The sequence below is a fragment of the Aulonocara sp. 'chitande type north' Nkhata Bay genome, linkage group LG11 (assembly GCF_057382095.1).
Source record: "Aulonocara sp. 'chitande type north' Nkhata Bay isolate Kocher_YH1m ecotype deep benthic linkage group LG11, A_spYH_male_GT1.1, whole genome shotgun sequence".
Classification (NCBI taxonomy): Eukaryota; Metazoa; Chordata; class Actinopteri; order Cichliformes; family Cichlidae; genus Aulonocara; species Aulonocara sp. 'chitande type north' Nkhata Bay.
The window spans coordinates 8,911,622-8,939,492 of record NC_141354.1 but is presented as its reverse complement, the minus strand read 5'-3'; the positions used below and the strand labels follow the sequence as shown (position 1 = coordinate 8,939,492).

The 27,871-nt window shown below is 39.8% G+C and overlaps 1 protein-coding gene across 1 annotated transcript in view; it reads left to right on the top strand.

Annotated features, from left to right (window-relative positions):
• The window catches only part of kcns2 (potassium voltage-gated channel modifier subfamily S member 2), a 43,987-nt gene that overhangs the window by 6,880 nt on the left and 9,236 nt on the right, over positions 1–27,871 (top strand). Inside the window, exon 2 of the transcript XR_015131461.1 lies at positions 3,252–3,422. The gene's annotated coding sequence lies outside the window, so the exon portion shown is untranslated. The remainder of the gene's footprint in view (positions 1–3,251; positions 3,423–27,871) is intronic.

Sequence of the window (27,871 nt, the reverse complement as noted above, 5' to 3'; positions counted from 1 at the left end):
TTCCAGCCAGGCCATGGATTCTTCTACTAGAGCTACAGCACACTGAACATCATTTTTCATATGCTGCAGATTCCCTGGAAGGCAGCTCTGTGTAATTACCCCAAAGGCCTTTGAGAACCACAGTAATAGACTGCACACACCTATGATATCATGCATGAAATCATCCAGGTCTAAAAAGAGGTCTTGGAAAAACAGACACACATATATGCATGTACACACAGGCACACAGACAATGCCTTAATTTCTGTTGACTCATAATTCACACATGACACTACACTTCTCTCTGCCTGTAGTGCCACACTGCATTTCAGTAGCAGTGTGGCTAAATCAGTGGCCCTGGTAGTGAGAAACCCAATAAAGCGATGGCTAACACAAAAAAGCTCAGCGTGAGATGGCATCTCTGTATGCAGGCACCGTCTCCCAATGGCTATTGATGAGGGAAGACAATGAATATTCTCATTAACACATAGAAACGGAAAGTCTCCTAACATGCAGAAATGCAAGAACATTAATGTCAATACACATACACAGCTCAAGGTAAATTAAACTACAGCTGTTCCTCAGGCACAGCAACTCCCGTAGGTGACAGAGTTAGATTGAACCCATTATTACAGCTGGATCTGGGAGACAAGGGGTCCAGTCAAAAAGACAGACTCAATCGGACTTTTTCAAAGTTCAAAGTCAGAGGAGATACATATAGATTACTTTTCTGTCTGTGTCTCTTTATGTGCTTGTGTGGCCACGTATTTTTTCAAGTATGTGCAGAGTTAGTGTGTGTTTGTGTGCGTGCATGCGTGTGCTACTTCTTCCTTCCATAATCAATTTCCTCAGGGACGTGCCAAGGACATGGGTGTAGACAGTTTGATTTGTAAAGCTTGAACAGGAGGGTGTCTGAGAGCCTGGGTGCCAGTCCACCTGAGCCCAACAGGATGACGTCAGTAACACCTTGAGAAAACCTTGACATCTCATGTGTGCACTTTTAGAAAAAACAAAAACAAAACAATTATGTGGAAAATGTTGCATCAATAACATAGAAAATGTGAATGAATGTGCATGGCTACTGAGATTTCTTCAACCACAGGCTTTTGACAGCGTGGTGAAAACTATCTGTAAGATGCATAGAGGCACTAAAGCTATTCTTCACTTTAAATAAAGACAAAGAAATGGTGGAATGACTTACGTCAGTCAGGGCCACAGGCACAAGGAAATATGTGTTTTGACTCAACGAGAGGAGACGAAGAAAAAAAGACACGAATACAGATCACGGACAAAAAGAAAATTTCAGCTGTTGGTGGAATGTGTCATCAGAGCAGTTGTCAAGAGACAACACACACAACATGCGAGGAGTGCGACATGAAAACTGATTTCCTGAAAATAACAGGGGCCGTGATAGCATATTGTGAGACATGATGTGAATATAATAGCATAATGAGTCTATTTCTGTTCACAAGTATGGCAGCCCTTTTCTCTTTTTAAATCCGCTTTTGCTCCATCTATCTTACTGGATCATCAACTTGCTAAATACTAAGGGCTACATTCATCCCACCATCATGTTAGGGAATGGTGATAATTGCCAGATTTGTTATAAATGCAGTGATGTAACTTGTCTGGTGTGCTTAATTGCCTTTGAAATCCACCTGTGTTAGAATTATACTGTGCTGCAGCTGCTCTGTGGGGACCGCGCTGGCTAAATGAGACTGATTATAGAAACAAACTGAGCTTTGGCCTGCCTCTCTGCGTTTGGTGGAGTGGCTGTATACTTTTCATTTTAACTAATCTCAGGTTAGCTACTAGTGTAGGTGGTTTGTGTGCCAAGGTAAATGTAGAGGTGCCCTATGATTCTTTATGTCCAATAAATGTTAGTCACAGCTGGCAATTGTTGGTCAAAAGGTTTCTGTGTTGTTTATTTTTTTTAAAAGACATCTTGTTGCCATTTTAAACCTTCATTTATCAAATAAACACTGTCCTCTTTATCCCAAGGCAATGAATGTGTTTAATTTAAGTTAATATGAACATTAGCGGATGCTAGCAGTTATTTGCTGTCCCAAAACTGAATGTCACTGACTTCAAATAGACAGCTGAAAAGTTATTTCCCAGTAAATTAGATGTAATGGAAAATGATAGTATTGGAATGACAGTGATATATCTGGAAATTAGAGTGTAATATGCAAGTATAGTCACTCTTACAAAGTTGTTATAATTTATTATTGCTGAATAATATAAATCATTTTCATAATTGGTGATTAAATTATTCTGCATATGGATTTAAATGATGTTTTTAGCTCTGAGGGGTAGTGCGACAAACATTTATATTGTAGATTACAACGGCAAATATGTCAACGTTTTTTTACACAACCATCTATCTATCTATCTATCTATCTATCTATCTATCTATCTATCTATCTATCTATCTATCTATCTATCTATCTATCTAGTGACAAGTGGAGGACATACAGACTCAACAAACAAGGGATATAATGAGTGTGAGAAGGTTTTGTTACAGTGGATGTGGGTGATTCAGCAACCTATGATGAAAGAGGGACCAGCTGGGAGATGCTGCTTCGTGTTCGTTGCAATCCCACTGGAGGCAACAGGGGTGTGAATATGAGAAAACAGCTGAAGAATACAGATGGATAGCTTCCCATTATGGATCATTATAGCTTCCTATGAGCCAAATACTGTAACTGCTAATGTGAGTGTGGAATAGTATATGCATATATATATATTTTATTGTGCTTTTAGAATTTTTTTATGGCGGTTGTAACAGTATAAAAGTTGTTAAAGTGGTTTTACGAGCTGCTTCATAAACATTATCTTGACTTAAAATCAACATAAACCATATGCTACAAATCATAATGAACTGATGTGTCATAGAGAGTGTGCAGCCAAATAAAAGGGGCAAAAGTCCCTTTATTTAACTGCAAAATAATGTCCTTGGCACTGCAGACACAGTCACACAGTCAAGTTCAAAATCCAAACTTCCAAGCTCTGTCACATCAAATAGGCTCACTGGTGGGGAAGAAAAGGGAGCAATGGAGAGAAAGAGACAGAGAGATTTGCTCACCCAGGCCCTTCTAATCTATTAGTCTGGGCTGCATGTCAACTCCATTTGAGCAAACACACCTAAGTAAACTCGATCCCACAGAGACCGCCGCTGTTCAGCTGGTGTGTCCACTGCAACATTTCTAAATATGCTGGTTCTGGTTCTGGATTAGCTTTCCTCCATAACACTGTTGTATTCTGTATTCCAGTCACATCTCTGTGTGCAGCGACGCACTGAGTACCCATAGCCCAGCCTGTGTCGAGGCTTAAGGAGAGTGCAGTGGAGTGAAGACACAACAACAGGACCTCTGCAGTCCTTTAAGCAACCCACCTTCTGGGAGACTGTCGTGATGCTCTCACCAGCGCTCTTGGGACCACAGGTGGGAGCAATGCTGTCTGTTTGAAACAGATGGTGGCGATTGCTTTCTGCTGAAATGTCACACCAATATTCCTTGCGTAAAAGATTGGATTACTCTGTATCTCAGAGCCACTGGGGACTGATGCATCATTTGGAGGAGCTCATTATTCTTTCATGGACACTTTTTAGTACTTAAAATGCACGCATGCACACACACACACACACGCATACACACGCACACACGCACACACACACACACACACACGCATACACCTTTTCCCAGTCAGACCCAGGAGAGGACTCTCATGCATTCACTCATAAGGTCACCATTAATTTAGCTTCTCAGACTTGTGGAGATGGTGATGGATGGCTGATATTTCCTCAGAAAGCACACTTTGTTGTGGATGCCAGGAAAAGGCTTTACTCCATCAGTCAGCTAGGAATCAGATTTTCTTTCATCCAGGGGCATGAATCTATTTGCTTCTGTCTGGTGGTGCCACTGGGCTCAAAACACAACAAAGAGAATGACATCTGAGTGGGTGTGGAGTTAATGACATTCTGTCACAGCTGATATGGTGTAGACTCCGCTAAGGACTCATCCCCTCCTTCAGACGTGATGGGAGGAAGCAAAGACAGAAAGGATCTAAAGTATATTCCCCCATCACTGCAATTGTGCTTTCTTCTTTTCAAAAACGCTGTTCTCACTCATTGTCACACACTTAGCCATAAAATCACTTGTATTGCTCTTAATTCCTCTTCTTTTTCATATTTTTCAGAACGTTTTGTTATTTTCCTTCCCATTTCACTATTTTTTTTTTAACACTTAAGTTATAGGTTTCAAATCTTTAGTAGGTGTGTACTCATTTCAGGAAACCTCAGCCAATGCTTTCAAAAACCTTTTAAAAAGAGAACACATCATCTTGAACAGCTGCATCTTGAACTGTAAAGGTTTCTAGACACACCCTCACCATGAACCTAATTACCCATCCATTCAGTCTAATGTCATTTTTTTTCTGTCATCTTTTCCTTGTCGCACTGAAAAAGGAAAAACTTCAGGCAGGCAGGGAGTTCCTGTGGAGAAATATAGCAGTCTTTTCACAACAACTCACTATTTCTGCTGTAAGTCAAGTTGATGTGCGTCTTCTGATAAATGTAAGGTATGGCAGTTGGTAGTGGCAGGTTGTAACCACTATATGTGTGGATCGGGGGGTACAGACATAGAAGTAGAAGTACAAATAAGAGTGTTTAAAAATACTCCAGTAAACGCTGAAGTACTGATTCATGAAATGTACTCAAAGTAAGAAAGTAAAAAGTAGCTCTTCGGAGGACGTGCTTCTATTCAATTCAATTCATTTCAGTTCAATTACTTATATAGCACCAAATCACAACAACAGTTGTCTCAAGGTGCCAGCTATTTTTGTTATATTAATGTAATGATAAATAATATAATACATGGGAATACAAATTTTATTTTAGCCTAAATTTTAATTCTAAGTAGTGAAAAAAAAAATCTCTATTTTCTGTTTCCTGCATTGTCGCGGGTGACTTTGACTCTAAACAGGAAAATGAGTAGCCTAAAAAAATACCTCAAATCGGTTGAAATGGCTCATCGTGGAGAAAAGAATCACAACTCACAATAATTTTGATTGAGTGGTCCAACTGCAACTTATGGACACCTGCGGTTGTTGCGGTGTTGTGCCAAAAAAATAAATAAAACAAAATAAAAGCAGCCCACTATAACCCTTGACTATTGTACAAGGTTTTGCCTCTTTCATCTCTTTTTTTGTGACATCCTCTGGTGATTAATACACAAACAGGATTGCATTGCACGCGTTACTGCTAAGGTTCAAATCGGTTTGATGTTTGAAGGCTCGCAGTGGTGTGAAGTAATAACTCGCCTCAAATATGTCAAGCCAAAAGTAACTTGTTTTGAAAGTGTAACTCCAGGACAAACAATCTGGCCACCTTTCATCTGTGACGAGTGTAGGCTGTCAGTCAGCAGTTTACCTCAGCTATACATATATATCAGCAATACAGTATGTGACCATATTTTCAGCTGAAAGTATCGATACAAGGTGATTTAAGTCAGTGAAGGTCACTTCTGTTTGATGCCATCGATACGGAGACGGGTTGTTTAGGATGTCCTAAACTTCGATGTCAGTAAGCACTGCTGTTTTAGCCACTGTTAGCTACTGTTAGCCACTGTTAGCTACTGTTAGCCACTGTTAGCTACTGTTAGCCACTGTTAGCTACTGTTAGCTACTGTTAGCTACTGTTAGCTACTGTTAGCCAGCATTAATAAAACTTTGTTTGAACAAACAAACAAACTCTCATAGAATCACACTATTTATTAAAGGGAAAGTGTGATTTTTAGGAGACTTGAGCCTAACAAAGCTTATAATCAGATGGTATTTTTGTTTAGCTGACTCCAAGAAAGCTGGTTCTTTTCATCTGGACTTTGCATTTTCCAGCTGAAAATGGGATTTCTGGAATTTCCTTACCTGGAAGATTGAGACGGACATGGGAGTGTTGCATATCTAAGCTGCTGCCAATAAAAAATTGCGACAATATCGGGGTTAAAATAACTTATTTATGCTTTTATATTATATTTATTTATGTTTTTGTGTGCTACAAGCATACTACAAATTTTCAATATTTAGCCACATACATAAAACCCAATTAGGCAGAACAGTGCCGTCCATCTCACCCATTGTATTCAAGATAGCGTCGCAACAGTGTCTTCCACAAACCAGCGCCCTCATCTGTGTATTTTTAATGGATAAATTCTAAGTTCATGAGAATGCATCAATTTGTCTGAAGAAGTAATTACACTCTAATCAATGTTTATGAGTAAAAAAAAAATTTTTTTTTCAATTTATTAAACTTTTAACTAGGCCATAACACAGTATCATGCAAATTCTGTAATAACCAGATGAAAACATGAGTGAAGTTGCTAAAGTAAATAAATGCATATCCCATGCCATAATACTTAATACTTATATAAAACTAAAACAATGTAAAAGCAGACTAAAAGTATATAGCCATTAAATGCTCAACCACAGGGCTTTGTTTTTATGTCATCTGACTTTCCTTCACTCTTTTCTATTCATTTACAAGGCAATATTGTTACTACTTAATTTATCAAGTTTTTATTCCAAGACTTCCCTTTCATTTCTACTGTCCAATAACAATCCTAGTAATAATTAAAATGCTTATAAAATATGAAGTCTTTTACAGTGTAGTCCATTTTGCTTCAGAAAAGTGTTTTCGAGTATGCAGCTGCAACCAAGCTTTAAAATCTTTTGGAGCTGATAATATTGTCTTTGAATGACAAGTTTTTCACAACAATGAGCTCAACTAGCAAAGCTAATTTAGCTCAGTGTAATTAAAATGTAAGAGTTGCAATTAGTAACAACAAATATGTTCTCATAAATAGAGCCGCAATTAAGCTTTAGAAGTTCTGGATGTTGTGCACAGCATTCCCAAACACCGTCGTATCACTGTCAAATTAAATGTGACACCTTTGTAGAATAATTACACAAACCAATGAGAGGATGACACTCATGTCCGTGGTACTGCTTTCAGTGGCATTTGCAGAAGACGCTGCTTCAGGGTTTATAGCAGCATGCTCTGGAGATTATCCTGACAGCTTTTCTCTTCAGCCACTACCTAAGCTTGCATTTTAAATTTTTTACATGTAATTGTAGGGTTGAAGGCATACATTCGAAGGCACACAATTTTGAGCTATAAAAGCCGTTGAGGTCAATTCCTTGCTACTTTATAATACTGTGCTATTAGCTTAATGTTTCATTGCCTGATCACAATAACATGAGATGTTTTCTGCATATTTTGAAGATTTCTTAAGTAGAACACTGGGAAGAATTGACACAAAGTAGCATTGGCTTTATCAGTTCATAAGGGTTGCAGTGATTCTCATTGTGAGGTTGTTTGAATATAATCTGGAAGTGTGTGACTAATTTGTGATAACCAGACACAAAGCCAACCTTAATGGTCAAAGAGTTGCTTTTAGAAAAAATCAAACAGCGTTAGAAATATGCTCAGCTGTGGGGTTACCCACAAGGTGTAATTCAGGGCGCTGCTACAAAATAGCACTAGTCAACTCATTCTGGATGAATAAATAGATGAATACGGCACACAACCTGTACACTCTTCCAAGACAGTGCAGTCATTACGAGTTGAAGTTACTGTAGTCACAGTGTCAGTGCTAATTTTCAGCTCAAGGCTGCTGGGAATAATTAGAATCCTATCATGCAAGACAGACACAACATGCTATAATCAATACAGACAATTACAAACTACACTATTCACTTTGCATGGAGGAATGGAAAGAGTAAAGAACAGATCCAAGTCAACCTGGCAAAAAGGTCAGAGGATTAAAGCATGCGGTGTATCAGAGGGTAAAATTCTATAATGAGTTTTAAAAAAGTCAATGTCTTGAGTTGGTGAAAAGTCATACATTTACAAATTTGATCAGGGTCTCTGAGGGGTTGTAGGGGTCGTACACGTTGTACTGCAGAAGGTGAAGTCCACTGAATGGGGTCAACCATTCCATCACTTAATTCTTTGAATCATAAAATCCACTTTTTATGATCAGTGACACACTTTTTGTAAGCGAATTGGTCTGGTGACTTTTTGAATTGCATGTCAAATCTAGAGTGTCAGATCATTTTTTTAATGTTACAGATAATTCACAGACAGTTATGTAGAGACAATTTGAGATGTTTGTTTTGGAAAACCTGGTTTAAAAGGAGAGACAGCCTGAATCCCACCTACGTGAGCTCTGACAACACGGAGGCAGACTTGCATTCTCTAAAGCTGCTTCCTTACACACTGTGTCTGCTCCCCATTCACCTAAGCTAGAGAGGTCATTCATATGAACATAATGAAAATGAATACCACTACTTAAAGTGAAGCTGTTAAATGGGACAATTAAATGAGAATAATTCATATTGGCTAACCTGTCAGTGTTAATGAAGAAATTGTAAATATACTGGGTGAACCTAAAGTGTTGCAGATGCTGACAGCATTTTATTACATAACAGTTAATGCCCACCTGAAAATGCACCAACCACATTTAAATTAATAGAATCTATTGGTATTAACTTTACAAAGGCCAATACAACGGAGGGCAGCTGTGTTGACTTAACTCCCACATAAGTTGATATTGTTTATTATGCTGCAGGCTAACTGCTGCCTCTCTGAAAAAGGTCATGATTCAGGGAGGCTCCTGTAGCTCTTTGCACCAATTCACAAAAAAAGTTTTCCATGAAAACAAAAGTCACTCAGAGCTTGTGACTTCCACCAAGTTCTGTACTAAGACCGGTGCTTTTTTAACCTTGTGCATGCTTCCATTACACAATACTTTTAAGAAGTATTGCAAATTTTAAATTATTATCAATACAGATAACTTTCTTAAACATAAAATGCACTGGACTATACTGTATAAAAATAAAGAAGATATACGGCTAGCACACTGAGCTCCTTGAACTTTTTTGCTCCACAACAAACTATGTAACATAGAATTTAGGCTTACAAGACAAATAATTAGACCGTGTGAAGAGTTATGATTATTTTATTTTCCAACACAGGTGGGACAGCCAGTCCACCTCTGCTCCCTCACCTTCCATAAACTCACTAAGCTAATACTCCCAGAATATCAAATAAACTGAGTAAAGAATCACCAAACAATAAATGTGTGTATACTTAGCTTCCAGTATCAGTCATTGATGAACTAGTAAAAATGTAGGTTAATGGAATCCCTATTCTCCATTACAAGCACTATTAGGCCATTAATGAAAGCAAACTGTAAACATGACTGAATATTAGTTAGTAATCTGTTTTCTGTTTTATGCCATATCCTGCTGATATGTTTTGAATCTCCAGTGAAAGGCCACATCAGGTGAACTCTGAACATTATGCTGCTGTAATAAACTCTGCTTCTTAGAAAGTTGTTGTGTTGTTTGAAGAACAGATTTCTGTGTACAAATGCTGCATGAATAAATATCAAGTGCTATATTAAAATGATCAAAGTGAATTCAAGGTTTACCATAATTTAGTATGTATTAGTTATTTCCCCAGTTTGAGCTTTGCTGTATTGCCAGCCTTTAGGATTATCACTGATTAATTTGACTTCAATCACAAATGTTAAAAGCCATAGTCTTACACCGGATCATCACTCCAGCTAGAAGAGAAAGTGTGAGGGGCTAATCTCAGTGTGACAAGGATTTAATTTAACCTTACAGGCTGTATATTACTTTTTTATTTAACTTTAAGCCTAATGAAGTGGGTTTTTGCTTTCTTTTATGCTTTTATACGACCCGCATGGAACAACCCAATGCGAACACATGAGGTGAGGAAGCCTAAGATGCACTTTTTGTAGTCCATCTTCAAAAAATTGCATTGTTTCAATGCTGTAGAGTCATGTCATCAACAACATCAACTGATAAATTATTAAAGAGCCTATTGCAAGTGCAGTCTGATTTTCTGAGTACTACGTTTCTCTTTACTTGAGAACTCCTTCACATCTTTCCACATGATATTTTTGATTTAAGTCAAATCATTAGAAAAAGGTAATTTATTTTTATTTTGGTATTTAGAAACAACTTATGTGAACAGGAATTGATTAGAAGGGCTTTGAGCACCAATACAAGTCAGAATGCATATTACTAATATCACACACACACACACACACACACACACACAATGACTGACTGACTCATTAGAGGAGAAATGTGGAGCATTTTATCACAGGGAGTTCATGCAGATCTAGAGCATTATCGACCTAAAAATGGCACAGCCTGTCACTGCTTTGTCACAGCTATCGACATGCTGTCTAGAGCTGGACGGATCTCTGTTCCATGGCTTTAATTGGCTGCTCTGATATCCACAGAGATTGATCAGTTGTTTCACAGCTTACAGATGAACCACACAGGAATCCACAGGATCAGCCAATGGTTGTTCAACAACCTCTCCATAAACCTGGACAAGAATTTCACTCTTCTCAGAGAGCACTACTATTCCATCCATTCATTCTCCCCCGCTTATCCTTTTCAGGGTCGTGGGGGAGGCCTGGAGCCTATCCCAGCTGTCTTAGGGCGAGAGGCAGGGTACACCCTGGACAGGTCGCCCGTCTGTCGCAGGGCTAACACACAGACAACCATTCGCACTCACATTCACACCTATGGGCAATTTAGTGTTATCAATTAACCTATCCCCACTAAATGCATGTCTTTGGACTCTGAGAGGAAGCCGGAGTACCCACAGAGAAGCCACACAAAAACGGGGAGAACATGCAAACTCCACACAGAAACACCTCAGCCAGCACCACTATTATTTTAACAAAAATCACTTATTATTCCTTAACCTCCTGAGACCCAAACTCTTCCACGGCATGCATTTTTTATTTCTCTTTGATATTGGGACCCGATGAATGTAAAAACAATGAATTACCAGATTTTTTTTTACCTGATTTTTGTTTCTTTTTTTTCTTTTTTCTTTCTGCCTGTCCTGTTTGGATCTTTAGCCATCAGAATTGTTGCCTGAAGGGCAAGAAAGATGCCAAGCAGATTTACTTTACCAAGTGGATTATCATGGCCTTGCCATATTGATCCATTTGATTGACCTTTATTATAATTATGTATTTATTTGATTTGATTTTCTGTTGTTACAGACGGGACAGACATGACTGGGGGATAGGACAGGGAGAAAGAATGAAAGAAAGAGAGGGAGAGAAAGAAAAATAGAGATGGTGAGGAAGGGGGGAAGAAAAAAAGAAAAAAGAAAAACAAACAAAACACCTGGATCACCTGTATGGAGATAAGAAAAAACAGAAGAGAAAACAAACAAAAAAGAGCAACATAATAAATACAACACCATCTCAATAAACTAGCTAACAGTAGATAACAGTAGATACTAAATATTATATGTTATTGTGCAGTATGCAAGATCGACAGCGCACAAGGTGCTTTGAGGTAGCAGCCAAGAAAGGTGTAGTCCGCGTCTGTGAACACCCGTGTGCATCAGCACGCTTGTATTCAAAAGGTTTCTCCATGTAACGATCTGCTAGGGAGTGTGGGGAGCCATAGCCCCGTCCCCCAGGGCATGAAGCAGGTATGGAGGAGATTCAGGCCCCAGACATCCAGAGGCCCCAGAATACGAGGACCCAAGGAGGACCACCAGGGGGGCAATCGTGCCACCCTCCTGGGAAGAGCTGAGGAGAACCCCAAATGAGAGGTCACCCAGCAGCCACGGAGCAGAAGCCAGAGAGGGTTGCAGTGACGTGCAAGCGGGCTCTGCCGGCAGCCAGCTGTGCCAGAGAGGACCGGGCCCCAGGCCCAGAGGTCAGAGGCCTGAGGTCACCCTACCCCCCGGAAGGGGCCCAGCCGGGCCACAGGCGCCAGGCCCCACCAATCGGCCACCAGGAGTGAGTCGGTACATACATGAGCGCCCAGCCCCAGACACAAAGAACCATCAACACACCAACGTCTGAGGGCATCAGTTGGGGCTGGGGGGCTGGGAGGAGGTGCTGGCCGTCGGATTGGGGTCTGGGATGCGGGTCCTCCCTGCTACTGCAGATAAGGAGGTGGTCTGCTTTCCTCCACCCCAGAGAGAAGGGTTACATCTCCTGGGTCCGAGTACAGTTTGCCGATCTGGGGGCAGGGGTACCCAGACCTGGGATATAGAGTATGTTTGGGGAGTGTGAATGTGTGCACAGTGTCTATTTGTGTCTGTCTCCGCGTCGAGTGAGTGCTGAGTATTTGTTTGTGTATATGGGGGTGGGAATGCACGTTTGTGTCTGCGTGCGCCTGTTCGTCTGTGTCTATATGTCAGCTTGGGTCTTAGACTCCACCTCTCTGGGAACATCTCAGGCTCTCCGAGGTATGGAGGCCTATCTCCCCTCACCACACTCCCTGCCAGTGGCTGATTTTTGTTTCTAAGAAAAATGAGAGCCACATATGAGAATATTCGTTTAAATTTCGATAGAACAGTAGCAGTATAATGTCCTCGTAAGTGGATATCAGGCCCTTGTAGAGCAAAATTGAGTATTTTGGTCTAAATAACCCAAAATGTGATGTCCACATATGTGGACGCCAGGTCCTAGGAGGTGAACAGGTGAAACAAGCTTGAAAATGACTTGAATGGCAATATCAGCCACCACTTTGTGTAACACATACTTCATTTTTTAACAGAATACAATGATGAAACTGATACATTGTATGTTTAAATGTCTAATCTAACATGTGAGCCAAAAATGCTGAATTCACGGTTATATATTCATATAAAAGAAGGTGTAAAATGACTGATACAAACTAGTGAACTAAATTACTGAAGAAATTAAATACATCTACAGAAGTATTTAAATATTTGTTACTAGCTCTAACTGGCCTCTCCCTCAGAGATATGGTGAGAAGTTCAGCCATTCGGGAAGGGTTCAGAGTAAAGCTGCTGCTCCTCCACATCGAAAGGAGTCAGTTGAGGTGGTTCAGGCATCTGACAAGGATGTCTCCTGGGCGCCTCCGGGGTGAGGTTTTCCAGGCATGTCCCACAGGGAGGAGGCAGACACGGGACACACTGGAGAGATTATATCTCTCGGCTGGCCTGGGAACGCCTTGGTGTTCCTCTGGACAAGCTGGAGGAGCTGGCTGGGGAGAGGGAGGTCTGGGCTTCTCTGCTTGGGCTGCTGCCCCTGCGACCCGGCCCCAGATAAGCAGAAGAAAATGGATGGATGGATGAATATAATCATTTGTCATTGTGTTGCCATTAATATGTTGTATGGCATTGTTTAAATCTGCATGCAAGTATGAATGTCAGCAGAAGCATATGAGAAAGCAGGGTTGCCAAACTCATTTTAGTTTAATCTTAAGTGAGCCTGATCAGTCAAGCTCTGCTTTCTGTCAGTGAAAAGAAGTTTAATTATACATTTAAATCTTAATAAGAGAAAGAGAAGTGCAACAGTCTGTCTCCGTTTTTCCTTATGATAATGAAATTCTGCTGTAGTACATGAAAGAAATCTTTCAGCATGACTCTTTGGGTTTAAACTGTAAGAAATAAATCTGTAAAATTACAGAAAAATAATCCTATATCATCAAGTTTTTGTTAATTTACAAGAAAGGTCCTTCTTTTTTGGACACATTATTAAAAGAACAACAACATGAATTTCTATAGTTTGCAGTGAAGAAAAGTGTTATTTAATTGTGTATCTGTTACTCAATTACTTTGGTGTAGAATGACTAGCCGTGGAGGTGGTCATAGAATCAAACCAGACGAGCATAGGCCAGCAGGTCTAAATATATGCATATATAAAGTATGCAGTGTGCACTTCAAGAATGCAGCACATGCAATTCGTACGTGTGCTTGGCAGCAGTTAGGGCAGAAAGACAGTTAATCAGCCACCTCTCTTTTTTCATAGTTTTTCCAAAGGGACGTGCCAAGAAGGCAACCGCTGAGAGTGAAAGACAGTATCTTGATTACATTTTTCATCAAAACAATAGGCCCTCTCCAAGACTAGCAACCGGCAGCAGCCCAACCATATAATTGAGAAGATTTAATATTGCTAGGTAGGGAAGCCTCTTTCCCTGTGGGTTAGAGAAGCATGCAGATACCAGGAATGAGAGCATGAAAGGACATTTTTGGCACAAAGGACATGGGCCTATAATATTGATTTTTACAAAAAAAGAATTTGTGGTGACATAATACTACTTTTTTTTTTTTTTAGCAAAAGGGCATTTGCAAGGAATCATAGCTGGATTGTTCGTGCCTGAGATACAGTTATTCTGATAAATATTGATCATGACAACATGAAATATGACATGCGGCTTGAGCTGTTAGCATGTTGTACAGTTTAACTAGACAGAGAACTGAAATGAATAGAAAATGATGATCAAGGATGAATTAAGGGGTGGTGGTTCTCTGCTCCCAGACAGAGAACGCTGTATGTTTTGATGAGTCACTTTCTGATCCCTCGTTTCCAAACAAATTAGGCAGAACACAAGCACCGGAGGAGAGCAGCTTGATGAGGTCTGCAAAATCAATATGCTATTAAAATCTATCTTTGCCCGCCTCTGCCCATCTGTGCCCTCTGGCTGGAATAACTTAGTGTGTCCTGACCAGTCCTGGCTGACTGAGGGGCTGGCAGAACCTGCTGTACTTGTACGGAGACACACGGATATTTTCTTCAGCTCTGTGATTAAACAGTCACAGTCAACTATTTCACAACATTGAAGACCATAAAGAACAATAACATTGGCTAAACACACTTCTTCAAAGGTGTATCCGAATCTGTAACCAGTACCAAAACCTGCAGGTGAGAGCAGAACGACGTACATCAGTTTTACCCAAGTAAGATTATCCTGAAACCAGCGCTAATTTGATTTCTTCCACCAAATTCTCATCCCACCATTTATACTGCACTCTTCTAAGATGCTAATCTAGCGGAAATGGAGGGACCACTAAACAGTTTTAAGCCAGTAAAAAGATACATTGCTATAGCCGGTGGCAATGCTAACTAGCAAACCATTTTTTCACTCACTGACGACATTTTTTGTGGTGCTATTTGGTGTTTATGCTGGTTAAATTGTTTCTTCATTGCAGTGAAGTCACTAATATGTGTCGTCAGAGGATCATTGTGTTGCATATAGAGATGGCACGATACCACTTTTTTATGTCCGGTACCGATATCATAAATTTGGATATCTGCAGATACCGATATGAATCCGATATAGTGTGTTTTTTAGTCAATAAAACTGTTTTTTTAATATCTTGCTGCATTTTGTATAAGTTCATACTCAAGTTTAAATAAACAACAACACTAAAGCTATTCTGTTATACCTGTATGTAAAAAATACACTGCACCCAAAATATTTCATAGTTCAGCAATACTGATCAATCTAATAAACTTAAACCTACTCCATCCTTCCTATTCTGGTATTTTAAAGAGTACGCAACCTAACTAATAGGGTTGCAAACTCCCAGCAAAAAAAAAAATAGGGAACCACCCCCCACCCTCTGCCCCATGATGCTTAATCTACGTAATCAACTTTAATTTGATGCAGTGTGGAAAAAAATGCACAGAAATAAATTATTTTTCAAGAATAATTAAATAGATTCAACATCTTTCTTCAACAGAATTGCAGACTGCAAAGATGGTACCTTCCCAAAGGAAAAAGTACTATAGCTTACTAGGGTATATTAGACTTAACAGTTACTATATACAGTAATGGACTTCTATATATTTTACATCAGATTAAAACTTTGGGTGTAAGATTCAGATAATTATTTATTAAAAACTAGACATTTTAAATGAGAATAAGAAAGAAAAGTATGTCTTTGTGCCCCCTTTTCCCTGTTCATGCCCTATCGGCCCCCCTGGCTAAACTTTGCTAGATCCGCCCCTGCACATTTACCAGCCGTCAGCTACTAGAAAAAGATCCTGGTGTAGAAAGTAATATTAAATAAATTCTAACAACAGCTCATCAAGGTTAAACGTGCTGCTGTTGTTGAGCCGCTGGTTTCCTCGTTCTGGTGCAAAGTGGGCCAAAAACAAACAAGAGAGATGGACTCGCGACAGAAAAGCCGATCAGCTGATCATTGATTGAAGTAGCAGCAGGAGAGGGAGGGAGACAGAGTTACGCCCTGTCGCAAATTTTGTGAGGTGCTTTTTTTGATATTTAATGGATCGATTACATTTTTTTTTCTCTCTGATATCCAGTAATTTACGTCAGTATCAGACCGATACCGATACGTAATATCGGATCGGTCCATCTCTAGTTGCATATATTCCAAAAATGTGGTGGATAGCACGAATAGTAGCTTTCAAGCTTTGCAACAACATTTCTGGCAAGTTGAGGGCAACATTGCCCTGTCAAAAATATACTGCACACTTATGTGTACGTAGAGTTGTTCTTTGGGCTTTTGGGTCTTAGCCCCATCCTCCACTAACAACTACCCATCAGTAGATCTCCACAGGCATTCCAGTTCAGTGGTCATTCATTCATTTAAAAATAGGATGTCAGCACCTCTTTCAGTTCATGAGGCAGTCAGTTCATCACTGCAGCTGCATACATTCAACCATCCCACAATACACAGAAAGAAAAGTCTTGTAATCTGACGTGTTCCCTAGGAAACTGCTTCCCACTCCATCGCTAGCTGGAGTGACTTTTTTAAGCTCTTTGCTTGGATAAAACAAATATTGATCAGGTCTGTCATCACCTATTTCCTGTATATCTGATAACATAAAAACATGTCATATTACACTTAGCAGAGAACAGAAGAGAGCTGTGGAAAGACAAACAGACACTTGGAGTAAAAGATTCTCTTATGGTTCCTAAAGCACATAGATATTTCTCTTGAGTGTTCATCTCCAGTCTGTGACCTCTCGATTGGTTAACTTCCAATTTAGAATGATTCAGCACTCAAATGAAGTATAGAAAGCGTGGCTTTGGCTACACGCCACATGAAAGTAGACAGGTGGGACTGGATTCTGCACTGCATGCTCTGTTTAGCTCACTCTTTAGTTTTGTCTAGACTCACTGCTTACTATTTGTTGATCTTATCGTCTGGTTTGATTCTATAGCACCTAAGATGTTATGTGTGCCGAGCTCATCCAAATGGAATTGGGATTTTCTCTCAATAGCTATGAGACAGCGCATAAGACCTGATAAGGACTGGATACTTTTTTATTATGTCTTGATATGTGAAACTTTAAAACTGACAGAGGTATAATTTCTTTCTATCATGACTGTATAAATTTAAAATTAGAGTCAACATCAGTTTCTGTTTGTGTCATTCAGCATGAAATAACAAGGGAACAGGCGTCAGCTGCCCGTAAAACAGACTTACTATATATGTATAGTACTATACAGTGCTATATATGATTAAAAAAGTTAAAAGGTTAAACATCACACAAACTAATGAGAAAGCAACAATAACGTTACTAATGATTAGAAACATTATCTAAATTAAAAACTTTGCAGTTTTTATACATGGATTAATGGTGTTAATGGAAATGCACCTCGTAGCACTGATGTACTGATGATTAATGTGCACATGTTTTTCTGTTACTCAGCAGGATAAGGGGCCTAAAAAAGTATCTGCGCTCGGATGAAGTCTAAGATGACATGGTCAGCTGCTGTATTTCATATCTGCCAAAATCTTCACCGATATTTCATCACAGTTCCAGCTGACTAATGATCTGTGGCTATTATTCACTACAACTCACACAGGTCTTATTTTTGAACAATGAACAGTGAGCAGGATGTCCTCTATGTTATGAATCATACGGAGAATGCTGAGCATAGAAGCTTCAAATAGCCCCTGCAAATTCAGCAAACATTTGTGAGGGAAAAAAAAGCAGAGTATATATATATATTTATGTATATATATATACATAGAGAGAGAGAGAGAGAGAGAGAGAGAGAGAGAATATATACAGATATATACAATATAAATATAAATATAATATAAAATATATACAGAAATAAACTCACTTTAGTTGTGAAGATTAGGGGAATTTGTTACATGATTAGAGTTTATATGATTCTCAGGCGGTCTATGCTGAGGAGCTGACAGAGAAGGGTGTAATGAACAAAATGAACACTGATCACAGCTGTTGTGGAGGCAGCAACACCTTTTTGCTGTGACCTCTGAATCCTGACCCTAACTTGAACCGTTTGATACTGTACATATACAATGAAATATAATATTTCTATGTCACTCACCCAGTTCTCTATATAAAGTGACTGCAGAAAAGTGAAATACTGCATGTTATCTTTTAAAACTAATCCCCCCAGTTTTACGACATCATTGTTATCCATATCAAATGATGGCACTTTTGATGGGATCAATTTTCTTCCTTTTGTATTTGTTTTATTTTTTCATGGTGTTTATTTTCCTCTTTTGTACTGAGGAACTCTTGCAAATTGTGGATTTTAACTATCTGTATTGACAATAGGTATAAATACCTGGATACATTTTATAGTAGCGATCATGATGTTACAGTAGTTCCATCACACCCTACCAACACAAGACCAATCTTTATCATTTTCTTCCCACAGTCACAGATGTTACATGCAACATTCATGCTGGCTGTTCCAATTAGCACAACGAGCTTCAAAAGGAAGGACGAGGCAGAGAATAACGTGAAACTGAATTATTCCCAGATCTAGTTAATTATACACCTGCTGTATAATGAAGTGTCTCAAACCAACAATGCATCCATAATGGTTTCATATTTAAAGAAAATTCTGCAATTTCCTTGTGTTTCATCAGATATTGAAGTCTTTAAAAATGCAAAAACACAATTCATGTCCTTAGAAGAGAGTGCAGACCAACATTAAACTGTCCTGTCAACCAAAGCCCAGGACGCCTTGCACGCCTGAGCTTGAAAGAAGAGGATATCTCCAAGTAAAATCCCCACAATACCATAAGACCACTCTTTGATAGTGCTCATGCAGCCTGGCCTTGCCTACCCACCCACAGAACTGTTGTATAACGCCTGAGAGTGAACTCTGGGTCACCCACATCTCAGTCTCACACTTCTCTAAAACATTTGGGAGTAGTAGTAATGTGCTCTGTGTGTTCAACAGTTCAACAAAGAGTTAAGATGCTCTTAGGTGAGTGCAGAGCGTGGCTGTACACAGAGTGGATGCAGTTAAGGGTCCTATGTGGTTATATAGGCCTAATGCAACAAAACAACTGTTATTAGAGGGATCCATTTGTTACACCTACACTTTACATTCTGCATGAGATCTCAGTCTAGATTTAGGTGTGTGCACTTTATGACGTATTAGTAGTTTGATAAACTGGACCCCTACAACTAAGATTTGAAACATAAGATCTATAAGGAAGGGCAGCTCGGTGGCACAGTGGTTAGCACTATTGACTCACAGCAAGAAGGCTCTGGTTTTGAACCCACCATCTAGCCAGGGTCTACCCTGCCTCTCGCTTTAAAATAGCTGGGATAATCTCCATCCCCCTGCAACCCCGAATTGGATAAGGGGAAGAAGATGGATGGATGGAGATCTCTAACTTTGGATTGAGGTTAAATACTGTATAAGGACATGACTTGCTTTTATCCTGCTACACCTGCTCATCTATACTGATTCAGTTACAAAATCACTCCTCCGCTGCATGCATCACTTAATTCATTCACTTCTAACGTCACAGGCAATAAAGCAGATAATGTTTGTAAACTGTTTAGGCTCTTCCATTCATCTGTCTTCATTCAGGTGCTCACAAATGGAAGTCTGTACTTGTGTGCCCCTCTCAGCATCTGTAATTATAACGAATGACCCCCTCAACAGCCTCGCTGTAGGCTTTTAGCTGCGATGGCTGCTGGGAATCCTTGTCCACTGATTGCGAAAGAGAATTCACTGCTTTGGACTATTAGTCTGACATGAAAAGATGTAAAGTTTCAGAGTGAATTAAACGTATAAGTGTGTAGAGCTGCATGTCTCTGTAGTGTAAATCAAAGACGCGCAGTAAAGCTGCAGCATCTTTTAACACCCAAGCAGATAGGAAAGTGGGTGGCACAGCAAATAAATGACAGCATCGATTGTCAGCTGTCTCACGAACTGTCCTTTGTGGCTCTTTTCTTTTGCAGCTCTTTTCACAGAATTTCTCTAGTTTAATTACTGCGTGGTTGAGCCCATTCCTTGTTTTCGCTCGCTCATTTGCTTTTTGACCATGCTCTCACTTTATTCGTACCACGTGGGCCTGCTCACTTTGTTGCAGGTTCCAGTCCTCCTCTTTTTCTCATATGTTGCTATTTACCTCTTTCTTAAAGATAAAATGATAGTCCTGGTAATTGACCTGTAAGAGGTGTAAAAAGCTGTGTGGGCAGAGGGAATAAGAGAGTATACAACAGGGTAAAAATAATAAGAGAGGAGAGGATTAGAGACATTGTTTAAAAGGAAACTAATTACTTGGAAGTACTTTACCACAGTGTGATATGTCCCAGCACACACACTGTTCTTCTTTATTTGGCAAGTAATCTAACAGCTTTTAAAAGTCCTGTTTAGGTCATTTGTTCCATTTGCCGCTTGTGACTGTTCAATCCTGATTTTGTGTCATCTCAGCTACTATGAATGAAAAGCATGTTGAAAAAACTAAAACTGGAAAAAAAAAAAAAGGGGGTTGCCTTCTGGCTCATAGTCTGTTTTCAGTTTCCAGACCACAGTTACCACTTAGTACATGAATCTTCATAGAAGGTTATTGTTCAAAATGCTTTAAAAAATGTGATATAGTGAGTTTAATCTTATAGAAGATTACGGAAAATAGCACAAGTCATATTTTCTTGTTTATACTTAATAAATGATAAGTCACTTATAAAAAATGTTGCCAGTTAATTTTCTGCAAATCAGTGATCAGTTTATCTCTTCATGCACTAATTTCATTTGTAGAGTATCACAGTGCCAACAGTCGATAGTCACTGTGCGCTGCATGTGCACTTCTCCTGTGTATTCATCTCCATCGGTGCAGGACTGGCCCAAGTGTTGAAGATGGAAACATTACCTCATGGCTTTGATATTCAATTAGGTTCTCAATCAGTGTCCACAAACAATTAGATCACTCTAATAAATTATAGATGCAGTATAATTCATGAAACTCATTCATTTCTTTCCCCTATAGTTACCAGGGAAACTCCGAGTGCATCAAAGGATTCACGGTTTATGAGGTTGATCTCAAAGAATACTTTCAGTAGCATCAGGTGGGTGTTTAGTGACTCACTGCTGCAGATGATGTCTCCATTCTGCTTAATGAACATATACTGCAAAGCAGAGGAAATTGGCATCACCGCATTTCTTATCTCCAGTTAAGTAAATTTCACTGAATGAAAAGTCCATCGATTTGTTTCTCGTCCCACCCTTACACGCAGACATACTATGAGATGCAGATCAGGTAGGCGCCCGATCTGTTTTTTAATGTTTGCACATTCTTATCAGTTTACTTTAAACATCAGACACTGAGGCTGTGGCCCCAAAAACCACTGAAGCTCTTTCAACTATTCCAGACACTCCGTATAGCACATCCTACATACACATGCACATACACACAGCAGAATGAAGGGCTTAGCTGAAGGCTATCACGGCAGAGATGGACTTTTTTCTCAGCGGGAAGCAGAAATACAAAGGCTAACAGGCAACAGATTTAAACCATACAACCCCCACCCTCTCTCACACGCGCGCGCGCACGCACGCACGCACGCACGCACGCACGCACGCACGCACACACACACACACACACACACACACACACAGAGAGAGAGAGAGGAGGAGGCCACAGCAGTAAGAAGCTCCTCTAAAGGAACAAAAGCAACGAGGACCTCTAATGTTTCAAATTAGCAACAGTATCACTCCATGCACTGTAGCCTCCAAAGACTGATATCCGTCTTCACTCCGACTCCAGACTCCACTGCCTTCCTACAGAGCCCGGTCAGCAGTTTCCAGTCTTTGCCACATGCCACGTTCCATGCTGCACTGAATATTCCAGTTTTGAGTTGGAAAAGTTGTTGTTCAAAGCGCTGTGACGTGAAAGCTCCCATATTTCAAATGTTTTTGTTAATGCACTCTCAAAGCAACGCAATGACATTTTCAATACAGTATAACCATCTGAGATAAAATTCGCCTGAGAGGGCGTTATTATGAACAGATCATGATGAGAGGCAATCATGCTCAACACTAGCAGTGCTGAGGTTATTTTATTAAGCCTTCATTCTGCCTACATATACAGGAGCATTAGCAGAACTACTGCCCACCAAAACCCACACACATTTCCTGCTGCATACTGCCCACTCACTACAAAACAACAGGCTAGAGATGGTGAGTATTCAGGACACAAGAGCCAAAGACAAGAGAAATTCAGTATGGCATTTAAATATTAAATATTATTGTGCACAATGCCTTGGTAGTCCATGTAAAATATAATTTTTTTTATGTTTTGGAAACATGAAACTATCTGCATTTCACAGGACACTTTGTGAAAACACACTATTACGGGCACACTGTATGGACTGAACAACAGGCCTCCGAGTGTTCAGTCTAGTATTCTTATGCAGAGCAATCCACACAAGACTATTTTCTATGTTTTAATAATAATAATAATAATAATAATAATAATAATACATTTTATTTATGAGCGCCTTTCAAGTCACCCAAGGACACTTTACAATAGGATAAAACACTTAGTAAAACAATGGCAGAATAAGAACAATAAAACAAAAGCACAAGATAAAATTAACAAACAGTGGATTCACAGTGAATATGCAGATTTGAACAGATGAGTTTTGAGTTGGGATTTAAACTGTGGGAGAGAACCAGTGTTTCTTATTTCTGGGGGCAGAGAGTTCCACAGCCTGGGAGCAGAGCAGCTGAAAGCTCTGCTTCCCATGGTGGTGAGGCGGAAGGAAGGTACAGTAAGCTGGATAGAAGAAGAAGAACGAAGTGAACGGGCAGAACAGGTGGTGGTTAACAGGTCAGAAGACGTGAGAACACATTCAGCTGAAATAACAGAAGTTGCGGACAAGCGTTGCAAATCAATCCCTGGCAGAGATCGATCTGGTCCTGAGTGTGAATGTTCCTGTTCATTCAAATCTGAATCCAAATAATCCAAATAAATCCAAATAATCGAAAAATGTACCGGTGAGTAGCGGCAGCCAGACGCGCCAGCGTTCACTCAAGCCGGAAATCTTGATGAACAGCATGAGCAGTCCATCGTCTTATAACATGTTTTATCGTCTTTAATTAATGTAATGGGGAAATGTCATGGTACTGTGTCTTTGACCCTGTGTTTTGTGTTTGTGGGTTAATTTATATCCTTTGATTATTGTTATTCATGGTTTTGGTTCTCTTCATTGTTTTCTTTTTGTGTTTATTCTCAGTTCCTAGGATTTAGCTTTCTGTTACTTTGCCTTCCCCTGTTCCTTGTCTAGTCACTCTAGTTCTGTCTCCCCAGTCAGTCATGTCTCTATGTCTCAGTGTCAAGTCTGTGTCTTTGCGATTGCCTCCTGTTTCCTGTTTTACTTTGATAGTCCTTTTCTTCCCCTTGTCTCATAATGTCTGATTAGTCCCAGCTTTGTTTCCCTCCTGTTTCCCATTCCCTCGTCGTTCCCTTGTGTAAGCCCTGTATTTTCGGTTGCATTTTCTCATTTAATGGTAAAAAAAGCTTCCAGTCTTTTAAGCAAATCTAAACAACTCACCATGGGCACATATCACCCACCTGCCTCAATCATTTCAACGTGGGTATTTTTTTCTGAAAAGAGGTCTGACAGTGAAAACTAGCTTTACAAGCTAACAGCCTCACACTCTTGCTCTTTACTGTCAGTTATAATATTATCCTAATAAACTCATTTAAATGGGTAGAGAAATGATCTGTGGGTTACGTGGGCCTGCTGCAGAAGCATACATTGACAGGAAAAGATTACACTTTGAGGGCACATTTAATGTAAATATCTAGAAAAAGTGTAAATTAATAGAGTTTATAGTGCATACAGGCAAGTTTAAGAGATTCCGTTTTACTGTAACTCTTCAAGAGGAATACACTTTCGTGATAACTGATTACGTGTGTTTATCTCATCTGATTTTCAAGCACAACACAAAGGAAAACTGTGAGATAAACAAAAGCAGTGCAACAGAGGTCTATATGAGGTCAGGAGAAAATTTTGAAAACAAACAATCTTGCTATTACTCACAGGTGGGCATCAAATTATGCAAACAACAACTCCAAAACCAGAATTTATCAGGCCTTCACAGCATTGTCAACAGGGAACAGCAGAGGATATGTGATCATAAAACATCAGTAATCTGTTTCGTGTGCCTTGTAGATCCTTGCCAAATAAAACCTTCTGTGTAAATATGATGCTAGAAGTAGTTCTTAAACAGAATTTCTTCCTCTGAGAAATTTGACATCGTGGATCGGTTGGTGTCAGTAAAATTATGCCTTCTTTCTCATGTCCAATTATAAAACGACTTCAAAGTGCCTCAGAGCACGCCTGGATAACATGCAAGCAGCAGGTTCAGATTTAGTCAAGGAAATAGAAAGTATGTAATGCAGTCTCCTACTCCACCTCCCACGTTATGCCTACTGTTTGACCCGATTTTGAAGTCTAGCTGTTTTTGTTATCATCCATCTTTGGTCTGCAGTGTGCTGGTTACTGTATATATGAGGCAGCTGTGTATTTTTTGCAACAGAGGAGGTTAGAAGAGGGATGTAATGACTCACCTGCACCACCCATGGCCTACTTTACGGTCTATTCTTCCCCACAAATGGCTCCTTTCAACATCTATTCTTCTACCACTCTCCCATGATCCCTCTCACTCATGTGCTCCCTCTGTTCTCATGTCTCCTCTCCCTATTTAAATCTCGCTTGCCCACCTACCTCCTCTCAGTCTCCACTACTCCCTCTTTATTTGACTTGATTTGTCTGGAGTCCCATTTCCTTCCAGTCAGAAACTTTTAGTCTCACTTGCCACAACACCTCCCAAAAGGCCTCAAGAAAAGAGAAACTGATGATTGAAGTGAAGAGTAAAGTCAGTGTTAATGTTTATGTATAAGGAAAAAATGAAATATGTCTTTTCTGCTCTGTCAGGTAAAAATTGTGTATCTCCTCTTCTTTGTTCTTGTATAGAAAATATAGAAAATGTTAAAACGCCCTGGGCCTGTGAACACCTTGCACACCTCATTATAGAAAGCTAGAAATGGATAGTTGTCAATATTAAAACAAAGAAACTTCTTTTCCTGGAAAAGTGACATTTAGGTAATACGTGCAGGATTTCCCCCCAGCTTCTCAGTGTGTCACAGAGTGAAAAATGGACTTGAATGTCACGCTTTCTAAGACTCTTCCAGCACAGACGGAAACGTGACTCTGCAAAGGGCTAAGACCACAGCTATACCTGTAGATTCCCATCTGTGCCTATCTATATCGAGGTGAAACAAATTCGTTTCATCGAATTCAAATTCATCGGAAATCTCTGATGTCTTGATCTGAAGTTTTTCAGGCTCTAGGAACACATACTGATGGTTTTCAATGGAGCAGCTGGCAGGAATCGTGTGTCTAATCCTGTATCAGGGTGGTAAGAAGTCTATTTATTCATGCCCAGTTATTTGCAAATCAATGCATTACATAATGTTTGTGTAATCAAAGTAAACCTCCTTATCTGATTGCACTACAAACCTCTTAAAGTACATTTAAAAAGAAGAAGGAAAAGAAAATGACAATAGAAGAGTCAAAAAATACAATACTATTACTTCCAAAGTAAGGTTTGTGCTCTCTAAGTGCTTCTTTTTTTCATCAGTTACAGCAAGTCCTCCAGGTCCTAAACAAACAAAGCAGCCCCAGACCGTCATACTACCACCACCACGTTTGACTCTTGGTATTTTATGCCAAATATAACAGGACACAAATCTTCCAAAAAGGCTAACATTTTTCACAAATATGGCACGAGCCTTTGTGTTCTTTCTGTTCAGCACTGATGCCATTTTTTTCCAGTCTCTGTCTTAGTGTTGAATCATGAACTCTAACCTTAACTGAGGCAATGAGGCCTGCAGTTCTTTACATGTTGTTCTGGGTTCTCTTATGACCTCTTGGATGTGTCGTCAATGCACTCTTGGAGTCATTTTGATAGGAAGGTTCACAGCTCTTCCAGGTTTTCTCCATTTGTGGATAATGGCTCGCCCCATGGTTCACCTGAGTCCCAAAGCCTTAGTCTTCTTTGTATTCTTTTCCAGACTAATAGATGTCAATGACTTTGTTTCTCAGCTGGCATGATTTGTTGCTTTTTGAGCTCTTTTAGCCTACTCCACTTTGTCAGACATTTAAGTGATTCCTTTATTCGAGAAATCTGGTGTGGCAGTAATCGGGCCTGGCTGTGGATAGTGAAATTCAACCAATTATTGTAACAATAAAAATGGTTTTTAATCACAGTTAATTCATGATTTAATATATGATTTACGAATTCAGGAATGGGGCAAAAAAAATTTCATTGTACTTTAATTACACATAATGGAATAAGATTATGTGTAACATAATGGAATAAAATGTATTGGGGGTAATCGTGGCTCAAGAGTTGGGAGTTCGGAAGGTTGCCGGTTCGAGGCCCGGCTTGGACAGTCTCAGTCGTTGTGTTCTTGGGCAAGACACCTGTTGCCTACTGGTGGTGGTCAGAGGGCCCGGTGGCGCCAGTGTCCGGCAGCCTCGCTTCTGTCAGTGCCCCAGGGTGGCTGTGGCTATAATGTAGCTTGAATGGGTGGATGACAGGTTGTGTAAAGCGCTTTGGGGTCCTTAGGGACTAGAAAAGCGCTATACAAATACAGGCCATTTAGCTTTGAAGATAGGTTTGTAAAGCTAGACCTAAGTCCTCAAATAAATAACAATGAATAATAAATATTCTGTTTCTCTTTCTTGCCCAGCAGCTTTAAAGAACCATTCTTCATCCAGACTGCCCTTGACCTTGGCTTTTAAATCAGTGCTGGAGAGCAGCTCAAAAAGTGCTTTTCCTAAACCCATCTGGCACTTTTATTCAAATCATACACTTAGACAAGAGTTTGAAATGAATTCTTCCTTCTTTTTTTAACTTGTGACTTTGCGATAGCTTGGTTAAATCGTATAGACACACACTCACTGGGCATTTTATTAGCTACACCTTGCTAGCACTGGGTTTCAGAGCCGTCTAAATTCTTCATGGAAAACATTCAACAAAGTGCTAGAAATGTTCCACAGAGTTTGGTCCATGTTGACATGATGCAGATTTGTCGGATGCACATCCATGATGCAAATCAATATATCTTTGCCCCGCTGGATTGAGATCTGGTGACTGTGGAGAAAATTTGAGTACAGGGAAATCTTTTTCATGTTCAAGAAACTAGTTTAATATGATATGAGCAGCCATCAGGTGATGGTTTCACTGAGGTGGTAAAGGGAAGGACAGCAAGAATACTCGGGTAGACTGTGCCATGTAAACAAATGTACACCAATTGTGCCAAGAAAATAGCCTAAAATTACACCATCTCCAGCAGTCTGAACTGTTGACACAAGGCAGCATGGATCCATGATTTCATGATGTTTAATCCAAATTCTGACACTGAATGTCACACCAGAAATCATCAGTCTTTCCTCCATCTCATACTGTACAATTTTGATGAAGCCATGTGAAATGTAGCCCCATTGTCCTTTTCTTATCTGACAGGACAGACACTCCGTGTGGTCCTTTTTTTTCTGCGGCCAATCTGCTTCAAGGTTTGAGCCTTATGCTTTAAAAGATGCTCTTCTGCATACCTTGGTTTTGACGAGTGGCTATTTGAGTTACTGTTGCCTTCTGATCAGCTTGAGCCAATGTTTCCTCTGACCTCTGCCATCAACAATGCATTTTTCACCCTGAGAACTGCCACTCACTGGATAATTTCTTTTTTTGCCCATCCTTCTTAAATTCTAGAGGTTGTTAAATTCTAAAGACTAAGAAC